This window comes from Hypanus sabinus, chromosome 3 (genome assembly GCF_030144855.1).
Source record: "Hypanus sabinus isolate sHypSab1 chromosome 3, sHypSab1.hap1, whole genome shotgun sequence".
Classification (NCBI taxonomy): domain Eukaryota; kingdom Metazoa; phylum Chordata; class Chondrichthyes; order Myliobatiformes; family Dasyatidae; genus Hypanus; species Hypanus sabinus.
In genome coordinates, this window is record NC_082708.1 from 72997844 (window position 1) to 73009854 (window position 12011).

General features: G+C 42.5%; 1 long non-coding RNA gene across 1 annotated transcript in view; it reads left to right on the plus strand.

The window, feature by feature from the left end:
• The first annotated feature begins 10203 nt into the window (after positions 1-10203).
• Positions 10204-12011, plus strand: part of LOC132391449 (uncharacterized) — a 28077-nt gene continuing 26269 nt past the window's right edge. The window contains exon 1 of the long non-coding RNA XR_009511212.1: positions 10204-10368. This is a non-coding gene — a long non-coding RNA (uncharacterized LOC132391449). The remainder of the gene's footprint in view (positions 10369-12011) is intronic.

The following is a 12011-nucleotide window of genomic DNA, read 5'->3' on the forward strand; positions in this document are numbered from 1 at the left end:
TGCACATGCAGGCACATTCCAGTGTTCACCCAGGTAACAGGGTTCACCTGCTGCTCATTCCAAGCTCATTACCGGCAACCTATTTAACCCCAGTTCTCTTCCACGGTTCTTGTTCACTCATTGAACCAGGTGGCCTCAACCAGTTGCTCCTAGCTTTCCCCTTTCCTGCCTGAAGTTTTCCTCTTTGCCTGTTGTATTTAGTTTCCCTTCTTCCTTGTTTTGTGGCCCCTCCTGGCTTGTTATTTTGCGGTCTATTATTAAAGTCATTGTTTACAGCTGATTTGTCTTTGCTGCTCTGCTTTTGGGTCAAGCCTCCTCTGCGTTTCCTGAACCAACAATTGACCCAGCGGAAAATGCTCACCGACTGGAGGCTGACATGAGCACACGATCCAGATGCAGCAGGAAACCATCTGCTCGCCACTCTCTTCCAACTCCCCGCCTCGATACAACAAATCAGCGCCAATATACCTCCTCCCTCAGACCCCTGGACTCCCGTGGCTGAATGCTTTGAGGGATCTCCAGCGTGATGCCGCGACTTTCTGTGCCATTGCATCTTACACTTCAAGCTCCATCTATCCCTGTATTTAACAGACTGAGCCAAGATTGCCTTCATTGTCTCTCTCTTGACTGGTTGAGCTCTGTCTGGTGCCACTGTGAACTGGGACAATAAAACCTCTACTTACAACAAATATGAGGATTTCAGCGTTGAGATGTGCCAGGTCTTTGAACATTCAGGAAGTGGAAGGGAGGCAGTGGATCTGATACTTTGCTCATACTCTGCGCTGGATTGCATTGTGGAATTCAGAACTCTCACGCTGTAGTGTGGCTGGAGTGGGGAAGCACTGCTGGCCTATTACCATCATGCTCTCTCAGAGCACTTGAAAGACAAGTTTGTCTATCTGGGAGATGCCCACTGACATCGAATGTCTCATCACTCTGGCTCTCCATATTGACGATAAAGGCCTTGTGGAACAGCCCTCCAGTTCATCAGGCAGACCCTCGTTCTGTTCCCAGAACAATTTCAGCCTGAAATTGATGAGAATCCCCATCACCAGCGCATCTCAAACCTCTGCTATTAGGGAGAGATCCCTTAATGCACATCCTGCCCCCCCCCCCCCCCCACCAAGAGAGCAAACGTCAGTGGAGAAAGGACTCATACACCTACTGCAGAGCAGAGCAGCAATGTATCAAATGCCTATGGTATCTGGGAATGCACCACCTCCAGGTAGAGAAGAGGGGCCTTCTACCTGATAAGCTTTCCCCAGCCACTTGTTCCAGTATCATAGGCCATCTCACTCTCTCTGTCCTCCTTCACACTACATCGTCTTTATATACACAAGAGGCCTTAGTGGATTCTGGCGCAGCAGACAACTTTCTAGATCAGACTCTGTGTGCGAAGCTTGGACTTCCTACCAAACCTATCTCTTACCCCTTCAATGCCAAGGGCTAGTCAGAGCATGCACACGAGAGCTGGAGAGTCCATTCAGTTCCTCCTGATAGACTCACCTAACATTCCTCTCATCCTGCTCTCCACTCACAACTCTCACTTTCTCACTTTGCCCGATTATCCAGTTCATTGCTGAGTTGCCAGACCTTCAGTTGACTTCACCCTGTAAATCCGTGGAGATGGAGGAAACTGCCAGCCTCCCAAACTCCCATAGGAATGTTGAGACTTAGCTATCTCCTTCAGTAAAAGGAAAGCCAGTAGCCTGCTGCCTCACAGACCACATGACTGCAAGATGGACATCCCGGGCACCACCACTCCCGAAGCTGTCTATTCCCTCTCTCTCCTCCTGCGATCCAAGCCATTAATCGCTGAAGTGCTACAGCATATCTTCATTTGATAATCCCAGTTCCCTGCCAGTGCAGGATTCTTTTTTGTCAAAAAGAAAGGGGGTTTTTCTCCCTGCATTGACTAACGTGGACCCAGCAGAACTGCTATTAAGATTTGCTACCCTTCCCCCTTGATGGATAGTGCATTTGAAATACTCCTTGGAGCCCCAGATCTTTACCAAACTGATCAATGGAATGCACACAACTTGATCCTTTCCCACCAGAGGGATGAGTGGAAGACAACATTCATAATACTTACTGGCCACTATGAATACTTGGTGATGTTTTTTTGGAATTCCCAAAAGTCCAGCCACTTCCCAGGTCTTAATTGGACCAGTTCTCCGAGGTGGCTTTATCAGCTTATTATTTTTGTGGTCTATTATTAAAGTCATTGCTCACCACTTTTGTGTCCTCTACATTTCCTGACAAATTTTGGTACAACTAGTGGGATATAGCTTTTGCATTTACATTCAGTAACCTTGATCTCATATGAGAGGTCATTGGAGATCTTGTGATGTAACAGCCAGATCTATGGAGTTGATCTGTGTCTGGCTCTGGAAGCTTATTGGAGGGATTTTATTATCTATCTGTATGAGGTGCACCTTCTGCTCCTCAGCAGTATTGGAAGACCTTAGAGGCTACAATCATTTATATTCTGCTATAATATCTCTTTTCCAAATCAGAATAAATTGTTGATAGCTTTCTAAGTTCCACTGCCTGCTGTGGTCACAAAGCACCCAACTTTAAGAGATGTGGAATGGCTGTAAGTGACGTTAGCCCGTCACAGTATTGGCACCCTGCTTGGATTAGCAATCAATCAGCAGTGTGGTAAGCCCTGGGTGCACACTGCAATAATAACCTGCAGGCAGTGTAAAATTGGTCTACTTCCTACAGTGGATACAACTATTCAATTTTGCTCAGCAAGCTATTAATTTTAGGAAACTGTTTAATTGTCTACATATGTTCAGTGCTGCCAGGATAATCAAGGACACGACCCATCCAGCCAACACACTTTTTGTCCCTCTTCCCTCTGGGAGAAGGTTCGGGAGCTTGAAGTTTTGGGAACAGCTTCTTTCCAACTGTGATAATTCTGGTGAATGGATCCCGACCCGGATCTGGGCCGTACCTTCCAAATATCCGGACCTGACTTGCATTACCTTACTTTCCCTTTTCTATTTTCTAATTATGATTTATAATTAAAATTTTTATTATATTTACTTCGATTTGTCCTTCAGGGAACACAAAGCGCAGAATCAAATATCACTGTGATGATTGTACGCTCTAGTATCAATTGTTTGGTGACAATAAAAGTAAAGTAATCCAGCATCGACCAGTCTTCTCCCATACATAGCAGTTTAAGTTCAACACACAGACATGAACCAGGCAACACAACTGGGGTTGTGGCTGACTGGAATCCATATGACAGTTCCACATCTTAGTGTTGAACAACTTCCAGTAGTTTCAAGTTAGAAAGTTCGGATGCAATTCATGCAAGATTTGTAGCTCTGATATTGTTATTATTGGAATATATTTTTTCTCCTTGAAATTTCTAATATTTTTGTTCTCATGAGCTGAATTCCAGTGGGTATGGTTCTACTGGTAGTGGCAGTCCAAGTTGTTTTTCTTCATGTCTGAGTCTGGCCAGTGAGTGTCAGTGAACAGTCCGATTGTGTGGGCATCACTGCCAAGCTCGATCCTGTTGTTATGAATTTCACTCGTGGGACATTCAACAGTAAATGATGATGGACCTTTGTTGAACGGCTCAACCCTTGAGCATGAGCATGCAGAAATTCCAAACCGCAAAGGGCAAAAGTAAAAACATGGCAGAATCTGGTCTCGGTGAATCACATTTTGTTCTATTTAGTTTGGTCTATTATTAAAAATTAAACCACATTGTCAATAAAAAAAACCCACCATGCAAATTTGAGCTGGTTTTGTTCCAAGTAACAAGTTATTTAATTGCCATATTGCTTGATAATTTAGTTGACTATAGAAATCCTCTTGGTGCCCCAAAACGTCAATGTGCGAGAGAGGTACAAGAGTATGACACTCACTGGGCTCAGTTTACCACAGAATGCTTCAGTTGTTGGTGTTGAATGTCATGGAGTAATTCCTGGCGGCTGCTTTGGGTTTCATTAATACTTATGTACAACTTTTACAGACTTCACTCCAAAACAAATCTGAGCTGAGCTTTGAATTAAATGCAGACTGAATGGTATTAATCTATTTATAGGTTTGAATGGTATTTACATAATACATTGGCACAAAGCACCTGTCGTACCAATTAGCAGCCCTCCAGACCGGTGGGTCAGTTATAAGTAGGACGCATCCCAGAAGCAGAGTTTCAGCCTCTGGGCAAACAAAATGAATTGAACAATTGTGTCCATGAGAAAACCAACCTCTATTTGCCAGACCGTGATGTTAAAAGCATCTTACCGGTTAATCATTTACTTACTCTACCGAGAGAAAATTATACAGTAATTTCAGCCTACGTACTGACCTTTCAAAAAAAAAGCAATATTTAATAAAACTCCAGACTGCTGCCCAACCCAGCAGATAATATTCGGCCTCCTTTGGGTCAGCTGGAGTGATGGAAGAAGTAATGAGTATTTCACATCTGTCATTTGTTACACAGAGATGTCAGGGTGGGGGGTTGCAGTGGGGAGAGGCAGGCGGCAGGTGGCCAGAATACACAGGCACAATTCTCTCAATCCATCCGTAATTTAAACAGATGGAACTTGGAATGTATGTAGAACAAACAAACATTTTGAATTGGCAGAGATTTGGTGCTTGAAACATTAAATAAGGTGAATGTTACTACATCAAGCAAAATCCACTGAGGCTGATAAAGGATTTGAAGTTTTACAAACCAAACAGCACAAAAGAAACAAACAAAATGTGGTGAGGGAGGTGACCCTGACCTGTGTGTTGCATTTATATTGTACAACAGATTCCAAAGCAGTCATAAGGGCAGAGAGATACAACTGCACCTGCAAAGAGTTAGTCTTTTTTTTCAGCTGAGAGTTGTATCTTTCTTCCTGCCAGCCTACCTTCACCAATATCGAATAAAATGTAAGAGCAAGCTAAAGTCTCTTAATGAAGAAATGAGGCAGACTCAGTTGCTTAGCTCTATAAAGGCAGAAATGATTTGAGGCTAACCTTGCATCTGAATTCAAGATCCTTTTTTTTATATTGCCTTTCAGCATCCTTGCATCTTAAAGTTCAAAGTAAATTTATAATCAATGTACACATATACGTATCACCATATACAGCCATGAAATTCATTTTCTTGCAGGCATACTCAATAAATCCATAACAGAATAATAACCACAATGGAATCAATGAAAGGCTGCACCAACTTGGGCGTTCAACCAGTGTGTAAAAGACAACAAACTGTACAAATGCAAAAAGAAAGAAATAATAAATAAGCAAATAAATAAGCAATAAATATCAAGAACATGAAATGAAAACTCCTTGAAAGTGAGTCCATAGCTTCTGGGAACATTTCAATGATGAGGCAAGTGAAATTGAGTGAAGTTATCCCTTTGGTTCGAGAACCTGATAGTTGAGGAGAACCTGGTGGTGTGAGTCCAGAGGCTCCTGTACCTTATTCCCGATGGTAGCAGTGAGAAGGGAGCACGTCCTGGGAGGCGGAGATGGTATGCATCACTGATGATGGATGCTGCTTTCCTGGGACAATGGACTGGGTCATATCCACTACTTGTAGGATTTTTCATTCAAGGGCATTGGTAAACCCATACCAGGCAGTGCTGCAGCCAGTCTACTACACATCTATAGACATTTGTCAAGGTTTTAGATGTCATGCCGAATCTTCACAAACTCCAAAGGCAGTGCTGTGCTTTTTTCATCATTGCATTTACGTGCTGGGCCAGGACAGGTCCTCTGACATAACACCGAGAACCTTAAAGTTGCTGACACGTTCCACCTCTGATCATCCAATTAGAACTGGCTCATGGTCCTCTGGTTTCCTTCTTCTGAATTTGATAATCAGCTTTGTGGTCTTGTAGACATTGAGTAAGAGGTTGTTGTTATGGCACCACTCAACCAGGTTTTCAATCTACCTCCTATGTGCTGATTTGTCACCATCTTTGATTCTGCCTTTGGTAGCAGAGTTGTCAGCAAACATGAATATGGCTTTGGAGCTGTGCTTAGCCTCACAGTCATAAACGTAAGGCGGGTAGGGCAGGGGGCTAATCACAAAGCCTTGAGGTGCACCTGTACGGAGGGAGATTGTGGAGGAGATGCTAATGCCAATCTGGACTGGTTGGGGTCCACAAGTGAGGAAATCGAGGATACAATTGCATGAGGAGATATTGAGGCCAACATCTTGAAGCTTAATTGAGGGATGATGGTATTGAATGCTGACCTGTAGTTGATAAAGTGCATCCTGATGTAAGCACCTTTGCTGTCCAAATGTTACCGGGCTGAGTGAACAGCCAATGAGATGGCATCTGCTGTGGATCTGTTTTTCTGGTAGGCAAATTGGAGTGGATTCAAGTCATTTCTTACTTAGGCAGGAGTTTATATGTTTTATCACCAACCTCTCAAAACACTTCATCACAGTAATGTAAGTGCTCCTTTACAATAATCAATGAGGCAGATTGTCTGTTCTTCTTCAAAATTCAGATCAAAGTTAATTTATTATCAAAGTACATATATGCCCCCATATACAACTCTAAGTTTCATTTTCCTGAGCATACCAGTAAATCTATAGAATAGTAACTATAACGGGATCAATGAAAGATCAACCAGAGTGCCGAAGCCAATAAACTGTGCAAATAAAAATATAAATAAATAGCAATAAATAACAAGAACATGGGATAACAAGATAAAGAGTCCTTGAAAGTGAGATAATTGGTTGTGGGAACATCTCAAAGTATGGGCAAGTGAGTGTAGTTATCCCCTTTAGTTCAAGAACCCGATGCTTGTGGAGTAGTAACTATTCTTGAACCTGATGGTGCGAATCCTGAGGCTCCTGTATCATCGAAGCCTACATGAAGCAGGTGGGTGCCTCAGACAGCCAAAGCGAGAGGTTAAAGATCTCAGTGAACACTCCAGACAGTTGATACGCACATGTCTTCCATCTGGGCCGGATGCTTTTCATGGGTTCACCCTCCTGAAGGCTGCTCACACATCAGCATCAGAGACTGAAATCACAGGATCACTGGGGGTTGTGGGAGTTTGTGATGGTTCTTCCATGTTTTGACGGTCAAAGGGAGCATAGAAGGCATTAAGTTAATATGGAAGCAAAGTCCTATTGCACTTGATTTTACTTTATATGAGGTGAGAGTATTCAAGCACTGCCACAACTATCAAATATCCTTCACTGATTGTTGAACATCAATTTCTTGAACTTCCGGTAATGGCACCCCCCACCCCCACCGCTCCTTTACCATTCCTCATCTCCTTTTGCCTCTCTCACCTTATCTCCCTACCTGCCCATCACCTCCCTCTGATGCTCTCCCCCCTTTTCTTTCTTCTATAGCCCTCTGTCCTCTCCTATCAGACTCCCGCCTTCTCTAGCCCTGTACCACTTTCACTAATCCCCAGCTCCTTACTTCATCCATCCCCCTCCCAGTTTCACCTATCACTTTGTGTTTTTCTCTCCCCTCCCCTTCCTTTTAAATCTATTCCTCATCTTTTTTTCTCCAGTCCTGCCGAAGGGTCTCAGCCCAAAACGTTGACTGTACTTTTTTCCACAGATGCCGCCTAACCTGCTGAGTTCCTCCAGCATTTTGTATGTGTTGTTTTATTGATTCAAGTTTAGACTGGAATTGCCACTTCGCCAGTAAGATGGTTTTCTGGAGGTCAGACCTGGACCTCTTGTAACTTTCTTGGTCACCAGATTTGAATGCCTCTGACATGGCCCTCAGCAGATTGCCAATCTCCGGGTTCATCCAGGGCATCTGGTTGGAGAAGACTCTGAATGATCTTGTGGGGACACACCCATCTACAACTAATTTAATAAAATCCGTGACAACCCCTGTGATTTGATTCAGGACTGCAGATGTTTCCTTGAACATGGCTCAGTCCCCCAACTTGAATCAGTCCTGCAGTTGCTTCTCTGTCTCTCGTGGCCATCTCTCTGTTGACCTAATCTCTCGGGCTTTGTTCTGGAGTCATCTACAAATATCAAAACTGCTAATGAATCAAAGACACTCAGAGGCAGCCACAATCTATTCCTTTTCCACTTCTTTCTACCTTATTCCATGATGTTAAATTAACTAGACTCTCCCTCTTCTCTGCTGGTACTAAGATCCACACCTTTGTCACATCCACACTCAACTCCTTTAATGTCCATCGGGTTCAGTTTCATGGATCCCTGTCCAGAGTGAGTGTGCAAAATCCTGCATCATCCATGGGCAGAGCTCCTAAAGCTGACGGTACTGTAGTAATCAGATAGGAGGATATAGAGACCCCACCATTGATACCAAGCCCTGTGAAGTCTGATAGAAACATGGGCAAGGAAGCTTCCTGTTGATTACAACCACTAATATCACTCAGTGCTTATTCAATTTTGAATTGTTTACTTTACTGTAGAAGAAATCATTGGGCTAGTACAAAGTTGTGTATTTGTACCTGGGTAATTGGAGCCAAGCCATTTGACAGTGAATCACGTGGGACCCTAATCTTTGTGCTATTGAGTGAAACCTTGACATGTACTTTGAACTAATGGCTAATAATTTAAGATTCAAGATTCCAGACTGTTTAATGTCATTTTCAGTACAAGAGTGTAAAGGAGAATGTAACAATTGTTTTATATTGCACATGTTATGTTCTGTTTTATATTGGACAATTCTGTTGTGCCAGCTTCTCCTTCTGCTTCTGTGGAAACTGCAGTCATGATTGATCTCACCAAGCAAATTCTAAACCAGCTATAAAGCAAAACCTGCCAGCTGGCCGGTGGAGATAGGGCAAGAAGTTTCACCCATTCTCTCCCAAGCTCAATGATACACATTGCCTCTTGTTTAAAAACACTTCAGTTTAGAACTTCTTACTCTTGTCTCCAACTCGGTGTAATCGCTCAACCCTATGCCTGCGACCTTCCCAGCTTTGCAAATCCAGGACCTCCGTATACTTCTGATTCTGCCTTCTGGAGCATCTGCTATTTTAAAACACTCAGTTGTTAGCAACTATGCCTTCTGCTACCTGAGTCCTATGCACTAGCATTCCCTCCCTAAGCTTTTCCTTCTTTAATGTACTCCACAAAATTTCGCCTCCTATCGGAGCTTGTGGTGATCTGACCAAGTAGATAGTTCAGTGTCGAAACAGGAAAGATAAAATTGCTTTAAAATGCCAATGAGTGGAATATGTGTTAAAAATGTGATTTAGATTTAATTTCTTTGAGGTAAGTCACCCTGTTGTGTATTGTTTTATTGTCGTGTACTCTGTGTTTAGGTTAGGGGCTTCCAGACTAGCTCAGAGAGCAGGTGCTGTGACGACAATATTGTGATGATCTGCTGTCAGGGACCAGACCTGGAAAGGAAGACGGGCATTGGGAAAAAACAAGGTTTGAGAATTACAGTGAGGGAGGGTGAGTGGAGGCCAGTGGGTGGGTGGTGAAAGATCAACTGGATGAAGATGAAAAAGGAAAGGAGACTGAGGGAGGCAGTTAGCAAAGGAAGAAAAGAGCCAGGGAGGGAAGAAGGAGGGTACAACATGAGGGAGTGATTTATGGTAGAAGGATGAGGCAGGGGCTCTGAGGAAGAGAGTGTGGGCAAGATTGTACATACACTGCAACTTATGTGAATGTGTTATCAGAGTGTTTTTTGTGTTTGTTTTGTGTGAGTATGTGTACATAAACAAACACATACAGCATAGACATTGCTTGGTCAGTCATCTTGGATCTCTTTGTCATTGGACTAAGACTTCACTCTTTCAGGACCGTGCGGTATGAAATAGCCATCCCACCTTATAAGATTTCATGCTCAGGTGTCACCTTCTTCTCAGAACTGTTGGAAGGAAGTTGTCCTCGCTCCTGAGTGGTGCCTAAGAAGAAGGAAATTGAAAACCATCTCCCAGTCCTCAGCATTAAATACTGCTTCAAAAATATGGTGTTTAGGAAAGACATAAACTGATTTTTGGGGAGGGAGGGTGGACTACATGCTTGCTGGGCTGCAAAAATGGTTACAAAGATTTCCAGGAAGAGTCTTGGAATAAAATAAACTTCGTGTGAGCTCTTGATGCTTAGGTATTTAAGTCGATAGCCTTTACAGTGAATTTCAATGAGAACTCAGTGCTTCGATAGCCTCAGGGCCAGCTGAATCATAAGGCACATAGCTGCTAAACGGGGGCTGCGACAAATGACAGGACGTCAGTGTCCCTAACCTATAGGCTGTAGATGCAGCATCAACAACAGAATTAGCGAAAGTGATCAGAGCACAGTCTCCATGGAGCAAAGACCTGTTTTCTCTCATGTGGCGCTGCTACCAAATTAAACCGAACTGAATCAGAATTGACCTGGCTGGATGTGATCAAGCAGCTTGTACTGGAACCTCAATTCTAAAGAATCTGGTAAATATTCAGTTTGAATTGTACATTTCATCTCAGGAAAGATGCTGATTCTGGAGGACTGACTTTGCATTTCGAATATACCTGAGTTTGAGGACCAACACGTGAAGTAGGCTGCACATACTTGGCTTCTAATCTCTTGTGTTTAGAATAAATTCAATAATTTTGTTTTAAAATTGTGTTAGTTGGGATCTTGATACAAGAGTCAATGAGTGTTAGTGGTTAAATCCACAGCTGACAAACATATGAAGATTACATACCATCAGAGCAAGTGTGAGTGGATAACCAAGGAAAGGATGGCAAATGTGTTCTTGAGCTTCTGAACATGAAGGATTCCATATTGCTAGTGTTGAGCGGCAGGAAATTCTGACTCAACTGCACCTGAATGTTGGGCAGTAATGTGGAAGAATCACAGTTAGGAAACAAGCACTGGTAAAAAAAAGGTTAAACTGAATACCATTAATTTTGAAAAACATTTCATGCTTATGAACTAAGCCAAAGGTCAATTCAGCAATGAAAAACTGAAGTGGAAAAGAACATAACCTTGACTTGAGCTAAACATTACCTCTGGAGAGTAGGAGGAGGGCAGATCAGAAATGGACAGGCTCCTGTGGACAGAAATGAATCCTTGCTAAAGTAGTACCATGGAGATGGTCACAGAGAAAAAAACATCTGGGGGTGAAATACATTGCAGGATGTTGCAAACTGCTATCACTAAGCACTAGGAACCATTTCTAAAGGCTCAGGCTTTTAAATTTCAATTGGCCTTTGCCTGCCCAGTATCTAAATAACTGATAGTAAGATGCAGAAGCTGGAGCAGAGAGTCCTTGTCACAGAGCTGAGGCTGGGTTGCGGGCATTTCATCAAACCTTCCACTGGTGTATTGAATAAACAGAATCTTGGGGCTGTAAACTGCCAGATCATATTGTTTTTTGAATATTGTACAAACTCATGAATCAGTATTCAACCTAAAGAAGATAATTTAGAACACAAAAAATTGCTACACTCGAAGATGATTGCCCAAAACAATAAGAACATTTTTTACAATGTATGCTTAACCTTGAAATTGGATATTAATTGCCAACATAATAAAAAAACTGGTATGGAGTCATATGTTGCTTGATCTACTTACCATTTCCAACTTTTTCAGCTTTTGTCACAGGAAGTCAGCATCTGCAGTCTTTTATTGGTAGTCAAGATGCTCAGCTGCCTGTAGACTGAAGTCAGGAGGCTAGGCATATGTTGCTCAAGAAATCTTGCTAGATAGGAGGAGAGAATTTGGGATGAGGCTCTTTGAATGTTTTCACCAGTGAATCATCATGGTTGATTTGAGTTCTAACTTCATTCATTCACGTCTCTCCCACACCATTCTAGCACACATCTTACCTACCCCGTTGTTCCAAGTCCCATTATACCCTCATTTTTAAAAAAATCAATTGATATTAGACCTAAATGTATTAACTAAAGAGCCTGTCACATGCTTAGCACTCTTTGAAAGACTCAGATGTCTATCTGATAACCAGAATGAAATGTATATGTTTTGTTCTGGCATACACCTTTGAGGAACTAGAAATATTCTAGCATTTGCTGTTGCAGGTATGAAACAATTTAATTGGTATAATTCCATGTGTTCTTTATTTCACCAC